The 19,833-nt window shown below is 57.0% G+C and overlaps 1 protein-coding gene across 1 annotated transcript in view; it reads left to right on the top strand.

Moving 5' to 3' along the window:
* The first annotated feature begins 7,804 nt into the window (after positions 1-7,804).
* PDGFRB (platelet derived growth factor receptor beta) overlaps positions 7,805-19,833 on the top strand; it is a 34,482-nt gene continuing 22,453 nt past the window's right edge. The window contains exons 1-2 of the mRNA XM_033006092.2: positions 7,805-8,217; positions 8,387-8,543. The gene's annotated coding sequence lies outside the window, so the exon portion shown is untranslated. The remainder of the gene's footprint in view (positions 8,218-8,386; positions 8,544-19,833) is intronic.

Genomic DNA, 19,833 nt, shown 5'->3' with positions numbered 1-19,833 from the left:
TTGGGCCCAACCTCTCGCAACATTTGCATTGAAAGGCAGGTTTGCATTTCAAAGTGCAGGAACCCCCTGGCTGGTGAGGGGGGCGAATTCAAACTTCCCACCCTGACTGCAGGGGGGCCGAGGTGGTGGGTGACCCCAGGGGAGCACTGAGAACCCTGAATCCCCTCCGCTGGCTCCACTCCCACAGCTGTCCTCATGCCACCAGTTGTGGTCCCTTTGTAGCAGCCAGCTTTGGGGACACTAGGGCGTCACAGGTGTCACCCATGAGGATGCCCCGAGGGAGCCGACCCCGTCCCTGCAACCATCTGTACCCCAGAACAGGGTGCCTTGGGCTGAGCTCTTGTATTAAAGCCCGGCTGCAGGCAGGGGACAAGCTGGGCTGTGCCTGCCATCATCCCTGTCCCCACATTGGGGGACACCAAACCCTTCCCCTGGAGTGACGCTTTCCTATGCCTGACACCAGCATCCACCTGATTTGGAAAAGGGGGGGCTGGTGGGAAGGGAAGGCTCTGGGTCTCCCTGTGTTTACTCCATCCAGGGCAAACTCTCCCCTCCAACCCTGGTGGCAAAGCTCAGCCCAGTCCCAGAGAGCGGGACAGACAGACAGCCAGCCAACTGTGCACAAGGGTAGTGCCCCCACCATGGACCCAACAGGGAGTCCCTGGGTTAGGACTTGGTGCCAAGGGGCTTGTGACCCTGTGGCAGGAAGAATTTATTGACTGTTTTCTCTCCTAAAGAAGCAAAACCATCCCTATATGTTTTTTGATAGGGAAAACCAAGTAGAAACAGGACCCTTGTGAAGCCGTGTCTGCCCAGAGGTGGGAGATCACCCGCTTGTCACCCACCACACCAGACACACCTCCGCTCCGAGGGGGGATGAGGGACCAGCTCTGTGCCATCCAGGCCAGAAACCCCCATCACCTGCAGCTGGGACCCTCCTCCCCGCTGATGTCCCCCTCCCCACCAGTGTCACACTCTGGTGGCACTGGCCACCACTGCATAGTCAGAGTCGTCATTTGCAGACTGGATTTTTCTCCTCAAACTGGAGCACAGAAACTGAGGCTCCAGAAGGGTGTTTTGTCACCTCCCCAAGGCCACCTCTGTCCTTTTCGCTGCACCAGCCCCTTCCTCTGATGGAAACATGAGTGAGGTGAGAACTGGTTGGTCCTCACCCTCCGGGAAAGAAACACTCTGGAATTTGACAATAAGAAACAGAAAAATAAAAAGAAGGTAAAAAGAGATTTAGGATGAAATTGAGAGGAGGGGATAAAAAAAGAGACTGTCAGAGCTTTTCTTGATCACAGATATGAACCTGAGAAGTGTTACCAATGTGGGATTGCCTCCCAGATTTGTGGGGTTAAAAGGGTGATGGTAACAAAACCAGCAAAGCCTCTTTGACTTGAGGAACTTAGTACATTTGATTCACCACTACTTCTTGCTCTCCCTTTCTGCAGCCGGTGGCAGATGTCCCCACCATTAACCAGTGGGTTGGGGACAGCACTCAGCCGCCGGTGCTCCCTGGGACCCCGCTCACTCCCCACAGCATCCTGAGCTCTCCCGTGTTCGTGGAGGGATCAGCATGTCCCCAAGCCCCCGCAGCACTGCTGTCATCTGTTTGCTCAGGGTGGACTTTGCAAGAGCTGGACCCACCTCGCAGCCCTCCCAGCTGCATCCAGGCCAGGCTGCTGCCCTTCCCACCCTGCAATCGGGGCTGGAGCCATAACAGGGCAGCACCCCCACCCCCAGAGCTGTGGCTCTGCATCAGTCCTGGGCAACCCGTCCCATTGCTCCAGCTCCAATTCTGGCTAAAACTCACTGAAAATATTACACAGATGCCCCTGTGCCACATCCACTCCCTGCAAGGAGGTGGGAGCTAGGATGAGATCGAAGGGAGATTGAAGAGGTAAGGGATTTGGCTTGCAAGAAGGGAGCAGAGTAAAACCTCAACAATGGGAAGTCACCCCCAGAGCTAGCATCGCCCAGGCTCTGCCTCCCAAGACCTGGCATGGCCAGAGGTACCACAAGAGGTGAGCAACCTGCAACATCCTCCATGTGCCCCCCAGAGTCCCCTCGCCCAGCCTTGTCCCAGCTCCCTTCCTTGTGACAAAGGTGACCGTTATGACTGTCCCACCTGGTGACAATCTCAGCTCACTCCACAGAGCAGATTGATTGATGCACTGTATAACCCCATCTATCCTGGATTTTTCCCAAGATCTCAGTACAGCCACGGCTTTGTTTAAACAAGAGAGCCAAGGCCTTCTTCCTCCTCCTCCTCCCCCTCACATCAGTGAAGAGACGTTGGCCAAGGGAGTGGGAAAAGAAGGAAGAAAAGAAGAAAATCTCCCCCTGAGCAGATGATGGGAGGTATGGAGGAGCCCAGGTGGCTGCTGGGTCCCAGCCCAGGGGCGGCTGCATTTCGGGGATGGGGAATCTGGGGGTTATTCCTGCTGCTGGCTGTTTTCGGCAGGCAGTGATGGGCAACTCAGTCCCCCCTTTCCATTTTCCCAGCCTGTGGAGCTGAGGCCAAGGGCTCAGGCAGCTCCTGGGGACCAGCAGGGGTTCAGGGGTCTGGGGGCAGCACCCCAAGCTTACATTCTCCCTGTGGCAGGTGAAGGGCTCAGTGAGGTGCAGCATCACCAGGTGCCGGCTAACAGAGCTCCCTCGGCACAGGGCAAAGGGGGCAGGGGAAGACAGTTAGGCCATAAAGATCCACCAACAATAACTTCCCTCTTTTGTTTCAATTTGGCCTGTTTGCTGCTAGTGGGGATTAGGATTGGCTAAATTTGTGCTGGGGAAAAGCCAGGCAAGGAGCCCTCCATGGGCTCCCCAAGGAGCATCCTAGCAGCTAGCCTGGGGCTGAAGGGTGCTGTTGGGGACCCTCGGTGCCCCAGGATGCTGCCTGTACTGGCGTCCCATGAGTGAGCAGGTTACAGGCTGCCAGAGACTCTGAGGGTCCCCAGCTGGATGAGGGGAGGTGGCAGTACCCTCTTCATCCACCCCAAAGACCCCCAGCACCAAACCCAGCCTGGGGAGCTCCTGCTAGTCCTCAAACCCTGAGATTCCTGGTGGAAACCAGGTAGGATGCAGTGGAGAGAGAGAGGGGCCAAGGTTCCCCTGACGCTCCCTGGGGTTTGGTGCTGCTATCCGTGATCGAGTGATGCCATCTCCTGGAAGCAGGAGGGCTGGGGAAGGGAGGGCCAGGAGGTCCCCAGGGCCAGGCTGCAAGCAGCTATCACAGATGGAGCAGGTTTGCAGGGGAGACCACCCCACCATCTCTTCCTCCCATGGAGGAGGCACTCACCCCAGGAAAGCAAGCCCTGCTTTGTGCCCAGGCTTGCTCTGAACCCCTATCCTGGTTTCAGCAGGACATGGAGATGCCTGCAGAGGGTCAAATATGTGTCGCCCCTCTTTCCCCTTTCCCCCTAGATCCTCCTGTCCCATCACCTCCCCAGCAGCTCCATGGGCCAATGGCCTCCCCAGTCCCCCCCAGCCTCTGTTGCTCCCAAAGGCAAACCTGTGGCCTCAGGCCAGCACATCCCAGACCTGTGTGGCCCCACATACAGCCCCTCTAGCACCTTCTTCCCAATGCACAGCTTCTCCTGCCACCCTCCTGCAGCAGGAGGAAAGGGAGAGCAGACCATGTCTCCTATGCATCATTCCTGCCATACAGCTCTGGAGCAGCATCCCAGAGAGCAGGAGGAATGCAGCAAGAAAAGACACCCCAGAAAATTCCTTGAGAGTATCCTCTCCTCTCTGCAACAGCCAGCAGCCCTCTTGTAGAGGACAACTCCCCATCCCAGTTCCATCAGCCCCACTGCAGACTCTCACAAGCCCTTTTGGTTTTCCCAGATGCCTGAACCGCATCTCTGATAGCACTTGCGTCTCCATGCTCTGCAGAGCTGGTCCCCAGAGAGATGGATGCTGGACCAGGGTAGCCCAAATCAATGTGCTGCCAGCACAGGCCCCCCTCTCCCCTCCCCAGAGCTTGGTGTTGCTCTTCAGGATCTGGATTACCCTTCCCAGCAAAATGCAAATGTCACAAATCTTGGGACTGTCCTCAAGATGACATTAGGGACAGGGACAAACACTGGCAACTCTCATTGCTTTCCAGCTTGTGCAGGGCTCCTGCTCTCAATAAGTTGGTGATGTGATTCCCCCTGCACCGGCACAGAGCTGGGTGCTCACCACGCAGCTGATGGGTGCTGAGCACGGCTCGCCCACTCAGTCTGCAATGGGAGATGCAGGGTCCTGAAGGTAGCCGGGGCCTGGCAGGGAGCATCCTGGCCATGCTTCGCTCCTTCGCCGCATTTCAGGCACTGCGTAAGCAGAGGGTTAACGATTCCCACATTAAGTGGCTGCAGATGTGTGGGAAAGTCTGGGGCGACTGGATGACATCGTTATTAGTATTCACCCAGGAGCCTGCCGCTGCCTCCCGGGGCTCCGCAAAGCACATTTAATACCAAGGCTGGTCATGGGGGTTAGGAAGAGTGCGTGGGATGGGGGTGGAAAGGCCCCGAGGCAAGGAAAGGCAGGGGGCTACCATCCTCTGCCAGTGGCTAGTGCCTCCTCCAAGCACCCGAAGCCGGGGGATGTATGAGGTGGGCAAGCATCTGTAGGGACACAGCACCATATGGCATACGGCTCAGTGCTACCTTCTGACACCACTGTCACCCTGTCATGTCTGTGGCTGGCGTTCGGGGCTGCAGGATGCTCCCCAGCCCAGGATGCTCTCCAGCTCATTGTGCTCAGCCATATAGTCGTTTGGAAGGAAACCCAGCACTTTCTGCCTCCGCTGCCTCCCTAGGCACTGCTGTCACCCATCGCCACCCTGTCAAAGCAGGACCATACACAGGGTTCCTCTGGAGGCTGGGGCAGAGCTCTGGGAAGGGCTGGATGAAGCCTCCGTGCAGCTTTCCTCATGGCCCAAGAGCCGGATCCAGCCAGGAGCAAGTGCTGGCAGCTGCCGTGCTGGATGGGCTGCCCAGATGTGGTGCTGTGCTCCCTGGCACCCACCGCTCCTCTCTTGTGGTCTGCGGCTAGACACCACATCAGAGCGATGCTGAAATTCCTGTGCTGACTTGGAGTTGATAGAGGCTCTGAGGAACCGAAGCCAGGGGCAAATCTGGCCTTCATTACGTCTTTGGAGAAGTGGAAAAGGCTGACATCTGCTTCTTCTTTCCTACCTGCCTCTCACCTGCTGGTACAAGGGACCTGTGCCAGCATGGCCATTCCCATCATCATGTTTGGTCACCTGGCTCTGGTGTCTCTTCTTCACATCAGGCATGGATATGAGTTTTTCCCTGTTCCACCTGGGATGGGGCAGGAGGTCAGAGAGCTGCTTTGATGCCAGGTGATGCCAGAGCAGTACAAATATCCTGGAGTGTCCCCATCTCAGTGGCTGCTGTCCCCACCTGCGCTATATGACCCCAAGCCCCCACTATCACTTAACGATGCTCATTGAGGCTGGAAATCTCGGCCGAGAGCAGCTCTGGCAGCCCACACTGCAGCTGTCCCAGCCCCGGGGGAATCACTAAGTCCTGCAAGCGCCACGAACGGGGGTGCAGGCGCCAAAAATAGAGGTGAGGGATGAAGGGGGGATGAGGCAGAGGTAGCTGAGCTGCTCCCCTCCGCCCACACGCTTGCACAAGCTAGTCCCTCCGGCTTCGATGCTTCCTCCAAGCTGGCCTTTCCCAGGAGCTGCCGCAACCCCAATGTGCTGTTCCTAAACAAAGTGCGTGGCCCTGGATGCTCCCTGGGGATGTAGAGCATGGACCGCCGTGTGCTGTGCACTCTCCAGGGCTCTCCCAGCATCCCAAAACAATGAACCCTGACCTTTGCAGACTTCTCCTGGTAGAGGGTTTTGTTTGCACAAGTTGTCCCTGCTTCCAGCCTGGGAGTGAATATTGGGGTCATCTTTTTGCAGGGGGAAGAGGGGGCAATATGTCCCACCTCGAGATCGGGATGCTCTGTCCTCAAGCATGGTCTGTGCTAGTTTCTCCACCCCTGCTCACCCCGGGTGGCCTGTCCCCAGTGCGAGTGGCCCAGCAGGATGGTCCCAGCGGGTTTCTCCCTCTCCAGCTGCATTGGGAGCAGCAACGGTGTCCTTGGAGCGGGGACGCTGCCTGGAAATAGTTCTGCTGAGCTATTCCCAGCAGCCCACATGTCCCCGCACAGGGACCCGTCAGACACGTCTTTATCCCTTGGGAAAAGTGTCGGGAAGAGCCATGTGCGCAGCATGTCCCCTCTGCCGCCTGCCCCCCATATGAGCCGCTCTCACGCTCGCTGGCTCCTCTTCTGCACAACCGAACACCCCGGGGGGCTCTGCGGGGGGCTGCCAGGGCCCCCCAACACGTGGCCAACACCACGTCTGGAGTCGGGGAATCCAGCCAGCCTGGCGCAGGGGAGCAGCGGGGTCTCGCCCGGCCATTGCCGCTTCACCCCACAGAGCAGCCCAGTGTAAGAGCCCCTCCAGCTCCTTGGGGGGCTGTTTCTCCAGCATCCCCCCTTTCCTCAGCCTCCCCCTCCTGCCCAGGCTCAGCCAGGCCTGCATCCCCTTGCCCTGCCCGTGGCCACACCTGCCCGGTTGCCAGACACTGCCAGGCACGAGCCGGCACACGAGCCCCGTGCAAATTGCTGCTCACTGCGTGTGGATAACCAGGGGTGCCACAGCCCAACTCTCCTCACCCTCTCTGGCTGCACAGAATTAAGATCTTCCCCTTTGTTTTTTTTTCGTCAGTGCAAAGAAAACACGGAGATAACAAGCGATAAGTGGCAATCTCTTGGGCTCGTCCAGCCGGGGAATCATTAGCTGTGCCCATTGTGCAGGCGTTCATTAGCGAGGCAGGAGGGGATGAGTCTGCCTTGCAAACAAGCCAGGAACACAGATTTCAGTGGCGTTGTTTTATGGGAAGTGTTTTTTGATTTTTGGAATGAAAAAAAAAAAAAAAGAAAGATAGGAACGCATCTTTTCAGGGGAGTCTCCTTTTTCAGGACAGCCAGTACATCTTTGCAGTTTTTCTTGTTTGGATCAGAGAAAAGCACATCCCCAAGATGGAAATGGTGGCAAGAGCTGATGTGTCAAAAGACAGTTTTGATCCAAAGAGCTTCTGCATCCCCAGTACTGAAACAAATTGCAAAAAAATTCCCTTTTTGGACAAAGAATAATGCTTTGCCTACTGAGAAATTCTCAGAAACTTTGTTTGAACTCATCAAAGTGTGGGGAGGATTTAAAGCAGGTTTGTTAGCTGGTTTCCGTCCCCCTGAGGGCAGGAGGGGTGCAGGACATCTGAGATGATGGCATGGCCAAGGTGGAAACTCCTGCCACCTCTCCCAGCTCTGTGCCCCTCACCAGCCCAAACAGCCCCAAGTCCCCAACCAAACCCACCCTCTGCCACAGCATCACAAGACCTATTATTCCCCTTTCCAAAAAAAAAAAAAAAAAAAAAAAAAAAAAAAAAAAAAAAAAAAGAGATGGGGGGGTGTTGGCAGTCCCCAAGCAGCCGCAGCCGGCCGGGAGTGAGCGGGGCGGGAGGCGCAGTGCCGGCACGGCACGGCCCGGGGAGCCGTCCGGGGGGAATACGCGGAGTCGGTTCAGTACAGGCCTTCTTTAATAAAAACATGAGTCAGCTGCTGGCGTGGGCAGCAGATTTTCTAAACATCCCCTCATATCCTGAGAAAGGGAAAAAAAAAAAAAAAAAAAAAAAAAAAAAAAGAAAACGGGAGGGGGGGCTTGAGGGGAAAAAAAAAAAAAAAAAAAGAAACTAAAAAGAAAACAGGGAAAAAGGCCAGAATTGAAAGCAGACACAGGGAGAGAGCAACTCCTTCCCTCCGGTTTAAGGAGGCAAGAGCCGGGCTGGACCGGGCTCCTTTTGTTTCCCGTTAGCTGGGCCCTTGCCGCTCCCCCTCATCGGCAGCCTGCGGCAAAACTTCTCTCTCCTTGCAGCCACTTTGGCTTTTCCTCCTTTTTTTAAAAAAATTTTCCCCCCATCGCACTCGTCTGCTGGGCTTTAATCGCAAGTTTTGCTCTGCAAAGGGTTCCCGCAGAGGGTGGAGGGAGGAAGTCGGAGGGACTCTGCTCCTCATTGGCGAGGCAGCCTCCCCCCTTCTCCTCCTCCTGAGGTCTCTTTTATTTATACACGCACACACACACGCGTGCACATCCCTCGGCCAGGGGCTTTGCTCCACGCTGGGGCCCAGGGCGGCCGGACCCCCTCCCAGGTGGGCTGGGGGCTGCCCAGAGCACTGCTGAGATGCACTAGAGCAGAGCAAGGGCTTGGCTGCAGCCCAGCCCTGGCACAGCCTTGCCTCTCCTTTTGATTTGATTTTATTTTTTTTCCCCTCCTCCCCTCCACTTCATTTCTTCCCTTCCCTGTCTTTCTCCTTTAAGTGGAAAAGCCTTGCCAGCTGGGGAAAGCTGGGAGGGCAGGGAGAGCCTCGGCAGGCAGCAGATAAAGAGTGCGGAGGAGGAGAGGAAGGAATTTCGGGGCGGCCAGAGCCCGTGGGACGTGCGGCACAGGCACTCGCCCGGTGGGACCCTGCCCAAGGTAAGCCCTCGCGTCGCCCACCCAGGTGCCAGCTCGCCCTCAGGCTCTCCAGCTGGGAAACCTCACGCTGGAGGTGGTACAGACCCCAGAGACCCTCTCCCCGCTCCAGCCCAGTTGCTCTGTAAAGCCTTGCAAGGGGCTGGCACCCTAAAACGCCCCACAAAACCCTGGGGAAGCGGTGTTTGGTGGAGAGCGGCTGAGCTTTGCAGCATCCCACAGGAAAAGCCGTCCTGTTAGCTCTCGCTGGGTCCCAGGCTGGGATGGCTGTGAGGAGCAAAGGGGATGCTGCAGCTGTGGGGCAGGAAGAGGGACCCCACTGCAATGGGATTGGGGCCCGGGGGATCTCTGCTTCACCCTAGGATCTCTCGGTCCCTCCCTGGATTGAGGGGGTTACCCTGGTTGTCCCAGCCCAGCGGCTGTGGGTGGGCTGGGGTGTTCGTGGGGAATGGGCCACTCACCGTCCCCAGTAAGACACCTTTTAGAGGTGTGATTGTGCCCCACTGCAGAGCAGCGTTAGACCGTCCGAGCACATCCATGGTCATCCCTAGATGCAGGGACCATGCCGCTTTGCTCTGTGCCTTTGGCAGGACTCCTGTCCCCCTGGGCCAGGCCAAGGTGGAGAAGGATGTCTGCAAGCCCTGCTCAGAGCCTGCACCCTGGCGTGCCGGGTGCTGGAGGGGGGGAGAACCTGGTAAACCCCTTCTAGGCATGGATGTGGGCAACCGCTCTGCTGTCCCAAGAGCCCAGGAGCTGAGGGCCTCCAACAGCCTGGAGCTGGTCTGGAGTGAAGCTGTGCTGACTCGGGCAGCCTCGACAGCCTGGGGACAGGGGGTTGCATGATCTGTGGGGTTTTGGTGCTCACGTTGGGACTGTTGTGGGGTCAGAGCATCCAGCTCCTGAACCCGCTTGCCAACAGGGAGACTTTCAAAGCAGGATTTGTGGTGGGAAGGGATGTTGTGCTGCCCCAGTCTTGCCCCAGAGTACCAAGGGCTTCTGCTAAAGCAGTGGGCAAATAGGTAAAAGTAGTCAGTCTGGCATGCAAACTCTGTTTGCAGGGTCTTGGCAGTCCCAAATCTTTTTAGGGGGTCTCCCATCAATGAAAAGGAGCAGCAGTGTTGACATCCAGTGCTCCACAGGGGCCATTGAGGGGTTGGCTGAAGGGTCATTTCCCCCTCAACACCCTGCAGGACAAGGTGCCTGTGCACCCCACACTTTCAGGAAAGGGGCATATTTTGTTCAGGCAGCCGTAGCCAGTGGCAAAGGTGCGGCTCTGCCTGGCAGAGGTGACATGCCAGGGTGGTTTGAAGAGGGAGCCACCAGGTAGCCAGCCTAGTTGTCAGCCAGCCCTGGGCATGGTCTGACATGAGGCTTGAAGTCACTCCTTGACATTGATGTCACCCAAGCCTGGGTGTGTTGTGGCCCTGGTGGGAGTTGCCAACCCCAGGCAGTGTCCCTGGGTCCAGGAAACACCTCCAAGTCAGTCAGTGCATCAAGTCGGTGATTTGGAGAAGCGTTAGATCATGGCAACCCATTTGCAGGAGGCTTTTCTCTCCCTAAAACCAGCTGTCCCTTCCCCCAGCTCAGCAGTGTGGAGAGTCCCCTCTGAAGGAGCTGGCGGGGGGACCGCAGCCACCTGATTACATGTCCTCAGCTCATCTCCCGCATCCCCCCACAGGGCTGGTGGTTCGGGGTGCCTGCAGTCTGCATGGGCAGCATGATCTGAACACAAGCACAGCCAGCTGCAATGCTGCAGTCAGGGAGAAGTTAGCTTTTTGTCCCAAGTCCTCGGCATTTCTAGTGGGGTCCTGCAACACTCTGGCCTGGGCTTGGTCATCTGCAATCTCTACATTAACTGCCTGAGCGATGGATGAGGGCATGTACCAGAACTCTGGGCTGGCACCAGGCTGGGTGGGCAGCCAGTGTGTGGGCCGACTGGAGCACGGGAGGATCCCAAGGGCTCCTGGAGAATTCCAGCACCAACCAGGCAACAGCAAGCTGTGACAGCATGCTGCCATTAGCAAGGAAATATTAAATGGCTGTGAGTGATCTTGGGACCTAACAGCCCAGGCAGCTTGTAGGGTGGGAAAGGATCTGGGGGCCATAGCAGACACAAACCAAATTGCAGGGAAACCTACAGCTCTTCCCGTGGGATGTGCTGAAAGGAGCACAGCTGGAGGCAGCACAAACAGGCAGGGTAGAGCGAGCGGGCCCTCCACAGTGAGTGATGCCGAGCACTCCAGCAGGGATGCACATGGAGTGGAAAGGCTCAGGGAGAGCAGGGAGGGTGATCATAAGCCCAGAAGAGGCTGCAGAGGACTGGGAGAGGGGTTAATGGGGCTCGCTGGTCACTGGGTGTTGTGGGGAGGTAGCACAGAATGTTCATGCACAGGGAAGGTCACTGCAAAGAAAAAAGTTACCTTTTAGGGGAAATGCCTGTAGGTTTAAAGACATGAAGCTGGTTGCCTTCAGACCCACAGGTTTCAAAGGGTGCATCAGGCAAACCTCTGGCTGGGGAGAGGTGGGCACTGCAGCAGGGCAATGACCCCATGATCCCTTTCAGCCTCATTTTTGATGGGTCTGTGACAGGATTTCCAAAGTGCTCAGAACAGCACTGCTAGGAAGAAGAGATTGTTGAGCCCTTCTCTGGGATTAGGGCAAGACCAAATTGCTTTGGGGAGCACCAGAGGAAAGTTGAGGTTAAGAAATGCTCTCTAGCTGCAAGAGCAATGTCATGCAGGGAGAGATGGTGTTGGTTGGCCATGGCATCACCCGAATGACGGAGAGCTGGGACCAGTCGCTACCAGACAGTCCAAGCAGGGACTTCTGGCCCCGGTGCCTGATGCCACGCTGAAGCGGGATGGGATTGCAATGGTGTTCATAGGGTCAGGCTCCAGCGAAGCGTCTTCCCGGGATACAGCGGCAAAGGGCAGGGAGCAGGGGAGCCGTGCGGTGGCCAAACCCCGTGGGAGTGCAGCCAACAGTGCCGGCAGCAAGAGCTGCCTTTGGCCCAAAGCTGGAGCGAGCTGGGGACCGCACGGGCTCAGGGCTGACTGGACACATCCTATCCCTGTGAGGGAGGATCCGAGCTGAACACTTCGTGGAGTTTGTTTGTTTGTACTTGAAAGAAATCCCCTGGAGAGGAGCTGCAAGGGGAGGGTATAGACTGGGTATTGTTTCCTGAGAGCCTGGAACAGCTCCAGGAGGCTCCTTCCGCTCCGCCAAGCAAACTGGACATAACAAGGCTTGTTTTAGGGGTGGCTGTTTCCCCTCCTCCTCTTCCCGGTTGCCTAATTAGGCTCCCCAAGCCAAGCGCACCTCTGCCCTGCTCTGCTCCCACCGGGACTCCTCCTCCTGGAAGTGCAGCATTTTCCCGGCACCATGGGGGACATGGAGCAGACCCAGATGGGATATGGACAGGGACGTGTGATGGAAATGCACACACAGGTGCTAAGATGGGTCATACATTGAGCAAGGGCGTCCCACAGGTCCATTGTCCCCCCAGCCTGGTAGCAGGAGATGTACAGTGATGCGTTGCCTCTCACACCCTGCTTTTTCACTGTTCTTGGGCACACACCTGGGACACAGGCTGTGGCATGCCCTGGTCTGTGTTTGTACCCTTCTCCTGCAACCACCAACCTGCAGGGCCAGAGGACCACGGTGCGGAGAGCCTGTGCAGGTAGCAGGAAGCCCACAAAAGCTCCCGCACAAAGGCTGCTGCCAGGAAAACCAGGTTGGTGTAGTATGAGTGGTCTATGTCCTGCACCCATGGATGGACTTGTCCTCTCCAGGGCATGTCTGCAGGGGCACCTTCTCATCTCTCCAGGTCTCCACTGACACCCATCCTATGCCCTTCCCGGGGCTCAGCAAGAGCTGGTGTGTGATGGGGCTTGCAGGAGGCTGTAGGGTGCAAGAGCTGGAGCAGGAAAGGGTTGGAGAGTGCAGGGATATAACCAGGGCACAGCCCTGGGTGCAAGCAGGAGAAAGCCTGGGCTGCAAACCAGGAGACAGATGGAGTAGGAGGTACCTTCTCCCTGATGTGGAAGGGGACTTCTCAGCATGTCCCCATGGGCAGCACCAGGGCTGTGGGGGGACAAGGATCCCAAAGCAAGGCTTCCCCTTGGTGCGAGGCCCCATCCTGCCAGTCCCTCTGCCTTCCCCCTTCTGGACCGTCTACCATGCAAAAGAGTCTGTGACTGAAATCTTAATGCTACCGAGACACAGTAATTGGCACCAATTAAATTGCTACATTCATGTTTGAATTGCTTTAACTGGCGAGACACACTGTCTTATTTATACAAAAAAATATGTTTGCTTGTGGGTTTGTCTGAACCAGGGCCAGCAGAAAATACACCATTTCGAGCCCCGTTCTCTGCAATCACATTCCCCTGGAAGTCACCTCAGTTTCAGCCTTTGCCGAGCAAGTGGTTGCAAAACAGAAACCCCTCTTTCCTTGGGGCTGAGCACTGCAGGCATCGTGAGAGGGGTCCCCTCCTCTCTCCCCGCAGGCAACTGCCAAGTTTCCATCTCCAGCCTGGGAGCTGTTTGGAAGAATATGGTCTGAGTGCTGGTGCAGGGAGCAGGACTTGGTGCCCATTTTAAAGCCGCACTCAGGGAAGGGCAGGGTCCCTCAGCCAAGGCTGAGCCCTGCCTCGGCTTCTCAGGAGGATCCGTGGGGTTTGGGGGGGCAGGGGCAGTTTGCAGAGCATGAGTGCAGAGGGGAGCTGGAATTTTGCACTGTGACCAAGGGGAGAAGACCTGCTGGAGTTCAGAAAGGACCCTGCATGCAGGGTGTCAAGCACAGCTCATGCTGTCTGGCCAGAGCACGTAGGAAGAAGTTACCCAAGAGGGAGACATCCCCTGTGCAACCTGCAGATGCACATGGAATGTGCTCACTTTCTGCATCCGCTGCTCCAGAAAACTCCATCACTGCCCCCAGGTCCTGCTATTATAAGGAGGTGGGGGCCAGGCATTAATCACGTGTGACTGCCTGCTGGGGGTCTGACCATGGTCAGGCATGAGACGAGAACGGCTGCCCCCAGCACTGCAGGTTGGCTGTCTCTGCAGCCCTGGTGCTGGGTGCCACCACCCTTGTCTTCCTGCCCCATGGGTGAGCTTATGGAGAAGGTGGCAGGATCAGCCCCCCAGTACCAAGAGCTGCACCATCAGCTGTGTTTTGTTCCCTCCCAGGAACCCAGAAGTAGCAGGGGCAAATCAAATACAGCCCCACCCTGAAAGCAGCCTCTGCCCTTTGCACCCCAGCACTACCTGGTCACATCCTTTCTCACTCTGGCAGTGGTGCCAGGCTCCTCTCTGAGTCCTGCAGATGGGCAAAGGGTGCCCTGACTGCAGAGCTGGTGAGCTCCTAATCCCAGCCACGAGAGCCTAAAACCCCAGAACAAAGCGATTAAGCTTGGGTCCCTCGCAGGCAGCCGAGGAGTTGATGCATCCACACAAATTATCTCCTCCTCCCCGGCAGATCTGTGTCTCAGGGAAATTTTCAGAGGATCAGATTGCTCATCCTTCACTGAGATATGCAGCTAGGAAGACCACAACACTGACTGCTCCTGGAGCTTTGAAAAGCCCCTACATCCTACCAGGGCTCAGGAAAGCTCTTTTTCTCCTCCTGTGTCCATCACCCTCCCCGTGCAGCTGATGATTAGTGGTTAATTAGAGCCAGCTGGGACCTTTGGCTCCAGCCCTGGCCCCACCATAGCAGCCACCCTTGAATAGTGATTGAGCAGGTGATGGAGATGCTGACACATTGGGGACTGTTTTATTCCTCGAGTATACCTTAGCCGAGTGCTTCCCTTGAATTGCTGCAGGAAGGTAGACACAACTTTCTAGCAGCTATGGCACGAGAGCGAGGAAGTCCCTGGGGGTGTCAGGACGTGGGATGAGGAGCCAGGATGGTGCCCAACCCTTGGTCCCGCATCCTCTGCTTCCCCTCCCCATTCTGCCAGCAGTGGGGAAAAGCAGAGGGTGAGTGGGTGGGCTCTGCTCAGAGAGGCAAGCCCCATCCAGCCCCACATGCTCAGGAGCTGGGACCCCCAAATATGCCAGTTTGGGGGTGGAGGGGCTAGAGAGCTCTTCGAGTCACTGCTGCCAGCCAGCCCCAAGGCTTTGCTGCCCGGTTGGAGGGGCCAGAGGTGAAGAGATGCAGGGAGCTATGTGGGTCCTGGCCCATGGTTTGGGTGCCCCGAAACCACGTTCATAACTTTCATTGCTTGCATGCTCATGAAACAGCATAGCGTGTTCTCCCGAAAATGTTTTTGCTGTCAAGGGCAATGGAGAAGTTGAGGATGGTCACTGGCAGCCCCAGCTGGGCTCTGTTGCATCCTTTAGAGAATCCTGCTAGAGAAGGGCACTGGGAAAGGCTGAAATGCTCCCAAGGGGCACTTTTGTGCCTCCCCCCGGGGGTTCATCGCTCTGCAAGGGGCGAGCCCTGAGGCTGAATGAAGCCCAGCGTGAGCATCCCCAGTCATGCACAATGCCAGACTTCAGGGCTGTGCTCCAAAATGCCGGCCAGCCCCCAGCACCACCATGGGCCAGCCCCCAGCATCACCACAGTCCTGGCACCCACCAGCTGCCAGAGTGAGACCAAGGGGGTCAGGATTTGGCCGGGGTGAGGACCGGGGTATGAGGCAAGGGGCTGCCAAGTGCCATGCTGACCTTGCCCGGCATGTGGCAGCCGTTGCTCTCAACACCCCCCATCCCTCCTTCCCCAACTCCAGGTAAGCCCTGGTCCTCGCCCAGGGTTTTCCCACAGTCTGGGCCAAGCTTGCAGGCTCCGGGGAGCAGCCCTGCCAGCCCCGGGGCCCGGCTTTTCCTCCGAAAGCGGAAGCTGAGGAGCATGCGCAGCCAAAAGGGCCACGAATACCAACACTCGGGGCTGGGGGATTATTTATAATGCTGGCACCTCTCCAAACAGATGTTTCATTTTATTTTGAACTTACACTAAATAGGTCACTCGTTTCCTCCATCTCCCATGGGCTTAAAAGGGAGTGGGGAAAGCGGGGGGGGGGGGATTAGGGGTGAGAGAGCAGGGCTCACCGTGGTCCCACGTCGCCCCGCACCAGCTCCTCACAGCGATGCGTTGCGGAGAGCCACGGCTGGAGGTTTGGTTGGACCGTGTGCGTGGATGTCACCGTCCCCCCACGCTCGGAGAGGGAGGACAGCCGCAGCTGAAACGGGGCTGCGTGAGGCTCACCACCCCACCCCACCCCATTCCTCACACGGCTGACCCCAGGGCCGCTGAATCATGCCACCAGGGCTCAGCGTGGACTCGTCATCCTCCCTGGCAGCTTTTCCCCCGTGCTTTGGAGTCACAGGCCTCATTTTCGGCTTTCAGACAGATGCTGTCAAAGCCCGCGATATCCCATGGCAGGCTGGCCTGGGGGGAGGCTGACTCTGCTAGCTGGTGTCCTGTCGTCTGTTGCACGACCAGCACCCTCATGACCACACAACCACCTCCTCCAGGTAAAACCGAAGCTGGGGACCGGTATGTGAGGTCCTGGGCAGGGGCTCCAGCCGCACCAGCCCCACTCTCTGCAGCAGAGGCAGGCAGGAGAACCGTCCCTACTTGTGGGCATAGCGGCCCTAAGCTCGCACTGCCCGGGAGGTGGCATCTGCTCCTGCTTTGATCATCTCCTAGAGAGCTGGTCCACACCAGGGTTGTGGCTTTAATCACATATTCACAGACCAAGGTGCTTTACCACTCAGAGGGTTCAGGCATTAGCGACGCTGCCTGTGAGTGCTTGCAAAACCTCACCTCTGCGTGACTAAAAGAAAGCCCTAAACCCAGGCGTATTTCAAGCAGACACCCAGGACTCTCAGCATCCCTTGGTCTCACCAGCGCCCAAGTAAAGCCTCAGCACCCTTTTGGCTCTAGCAGGCAGCTGAGCGACGAGGGTTTGGGCAGGGATGGCTTGTGGGGCCCCGGGGACTCCCCAGCCCCTCTGCTCCTCAGCCTGGTTTCAGATTTCCTACCTCTGTGTTTTATCAGCAGCTGTTTATGGGCCTTGGGACGACAGGCTCCCCATGTGTGTGCCCTGCCTAATTCTAGCCATGTGCTGGGAAAAAGAAAAAGGGCTCTGTGATGATAATCTGGCCTGTGAGTAAACGCAGTGTCATGGGAGCCGAGGGACCCCAGAGGAGAGATGTTGCAACTCCGGACGGTTCCAGCCAAGGGAAAAAAAAAAAAAGCCCGCTCAGTTTTATTTAGATTAAAGGGTGGGAAAGAAGCAGTCCCGGAGGCTGGGGGGAGGGTGGCAGAGGAAAACAGGACAAGCCAAGGAGTTTCTCTGCTGGAAAAGCAAGGCTTGGGTTTCAGGGGTCACCAGCCTTTGCTTGGGGAGCTCTTTGCCTGCAAAAGTGGGGGACGGGGCTCCCCTGGCCAGGAGAAGCCCTCGCTCCCTGGCTGCAAGCAGCATCGATCATGGGATTCATACAGGGCTTTTTTTTTTGCATACGGGCACCCATGATCTCACTTAATGACTCAGATGCGCTTAGACAAAGAAGAAATAAAGTATATTTTACTTCCCGCTAATTTGCACCAGATGTCTCTGGCCTGCTTGGCAGGATGGCGGGGCCAGCGAGCATTGTGGGAGCGCCTGGAAGCGCAGCCCCAGCAAGAAAAGGGGCTAGAAATAGAAAGCCAGAAGAAGAGAAAGGACGGGAGGCTGTGTGAGAGGCCTGGCTTCGCTTCTCCGCTCCTTCCTTCGCCGCGGTCGTGCTGCCGCCAGCCGAGATGCCCTCGCGGGCCGGGCCGGCGGCCAGCACCTCTGCCCAACATCACTGGAGCAGGGCGGCTTGGACAAGGGGAGCAACGTGGGGCAGTGGATGCAGGAATTGCCCCTGGAAATGCAAATGGGATTTGCTGACAGGGGGCTGTGGACTCTGATTTCCAGCAGACAGCACATCCCCTTGCTGGTGATCGATGGTCTGTAGGGGCCAGAGCTCCTTCCAAGGTGGCTGTTAGGGAAGCCACGGCTGTTTTCCCCCTCCCTGGCATGCTGAGCCAACCCCTTCCCTGTTTACCAGTTTGCAGGCTGGTTCCCAGCTCCCACAGTTCTGAGGGTGCTTGCAGGACCCCCATACTGGTTCTCCATGAGGCATTAGTGGTTGTGGAGGAGAGGTAAGAAAAGTGATCTAGGCATGCTCAGGAGGAGGGCGGTGGATTAGAAGGGTCTCCTTGGCATGGATGCCCATCTGTGTAGATGTCCCATGGTTTAAGGCAGTTGCAGGGCTAGAAATGGCCCTGTCCCACATGATCCGTGCTTGAGGAATGGCAGTGCCATGCGATGCTCATGCCAGCAGTGACTGCCACACGTGCTGAGATGCTCTGCCATGAGCACTGTGCTGTACACATGCTGGGAGCAAGTGCAGAAAGAAGGAGTCTCAGAGGTATGGCAGGGCACGCCAAGCAAAGTCAAAGGAAATTTTTGCCTTGTTACCCAAGAAGAGTCAAGACTGAGCCCACACAATATATTTTGGGCATTAGCAAAGGCATCTTTGGATTACTAGCATCCTTTAACAAGAGATAGGTCTGGAGTGGGGAAACAGTAATAAATCAATAAGGTTTGGTGATGCTTGAGCTCCTTAGCAAGGCATCGTGAGGTGGAGAGGAGTGGCAGAGATGGCTGAAGGAATGATCCTCACTAAATAAAGGTGGGACCATCCCCAGTAGAGGCTGGATGCAGCTATTCCTCATATCCAAAACCCTGGGCGTAGCCCTGCTCCGGCTGCAGAAATTCCTATCCAAGTTCATCAGCCACAGAGGCATCAGCCCCCAGCCGCCGCTCACAGCAGTGAGTGGGGGAGTGGGAGAGGGGGTGGAGGAGAAAGCTCAGCTGTCGTAAGATTTAGGATGCAGGAGAAATGGGAGCAGGCTGCTCTGAAGAATCTGTGAAGTTATAAAATGAGGAATCACGAGACTACAATCCCAATCCTGGCGCAGCCTTGGCCCTGTTGCATGGCCTTGGATGTGCCATCTGACCTCTTTGCTCTGGCCCTCTCGCTTGCGTCCTGTCTGTAAGGGCACAGCTCCATGTGCCATCAGAGCCCGAGGTGCCCTCTGCACAGCCCTGCTGCTGCTCAGGGATGTCAGAGGGCCCCTGTTGATCCCGTCGCCTCATGCAACACTCTGCAAGATCACAAGGCTAGAGATGCTCAAACAGGCTTCCAGTGGTGCCTGGCCCTGGGATGCTTTCCTTTCACCAGTGCAGCAGTGGGCTGGGAAACCTGACAGCCTTGGAGCTGGCTCAGCTCTCCCTCGTCACTCCTGCAAACGCCGTTTGCTGCTCTCGGTGTCCAGAGGAGGAGCATCTGTCGGGTACATTCCTGCAGCTACGTGTGCAATGTGACGGCTGGGCTGATGTGATTACAGAGAGTGAAGGACAAACAATGTGGCTGTGTCACCAGGCGGGGACAGTTGGCTGTATTTGTATCTTGTTTGGCTTCAAAACCCACTGAGACGTTCACGGTCCCGCGGTGCCCAGCTCCAGGCCTCACTGAGGCAGAGGCAAGCAGAGATGCATCGTGCAGGCTGGCGGGCAGAGGTCCTCCCCCATGGCACTCAGCAGAGCCCCAGTGTATCCCCCAGGACCTGAGCCCCTGGGAGAGCACAGCCACCCCACAAGCATGTGGGGCTGAGTGTGGGCGCGGGGCTGCATGACCCAGCCAGCCCGGCCCCCCTGCGAGCCAGCTGACCTCCTGTCTCCTCTCCCAGCCAAATTCCTCTTTCAGAATAATAAACAGTGCAGCTCAAGAGAAAAGCTCCCTGGCCTGGCAGGCCAGGGATGGCTTGTCCTCGCATCACAGTGATGGAGAGGAGCAGAGAAAAGGTCTGTACCCGTGCTGGCGGAGAGGAGAGGATGGTGAGGGGTATAACACAGGGGTGGAGTGCTGGGACATCACCTCAGTGGCTGCAAGGTGAGAGGTTGCTGTGAAGATGAGTGAAAGGTGCTGGACCTGGCATTGCTGGAGGCCCTGCCTGGACTCCAGGCATGTGTCAGGATGGGTGGAGGCAAATGGTTCCATGGCTTGAAAATGCTCGAGTCTTGGGCCATGGGAAGGATGTAGGAAGCTGAGGGGTCCATGGCACCCTGCTCACCCATAGGGGTGGGGGAAGACAATCCAAGGCAGCTAAGCATCGTATAGGTGCCTGTGTTTGGGTCCCTGGGTGGGATGACATCTGGGCTCCTGCTTTTGGATCACTGAGTGGGGGCTGCACCCACCTGAATTCCTCCTTTTCTGGCACTCATAGGGTGCATCTTACTGTTCCTGCTGAGAA

Source organism: Tyto alba, unplaced genomic scaffold, assembly GCF_018691265.1.
Source record: "Tyto alba isolate M040663 unplaced genomic scaffold, T.alba_DEE_v4.0 Super-Scaffold_17, whole genome shotgun sequence".
NCBI classification, from domain to species: domain Eukaryota; kingdom Metazoa; phylum Chordata; class Aves; order Strigiformes; family Tytonidae; genus Tyto; species Tyto alba.
Note: the sequence above shows the minus strand (reverse complement) of the source record. Positions and strands in the feature narration are given on the sequence as shown.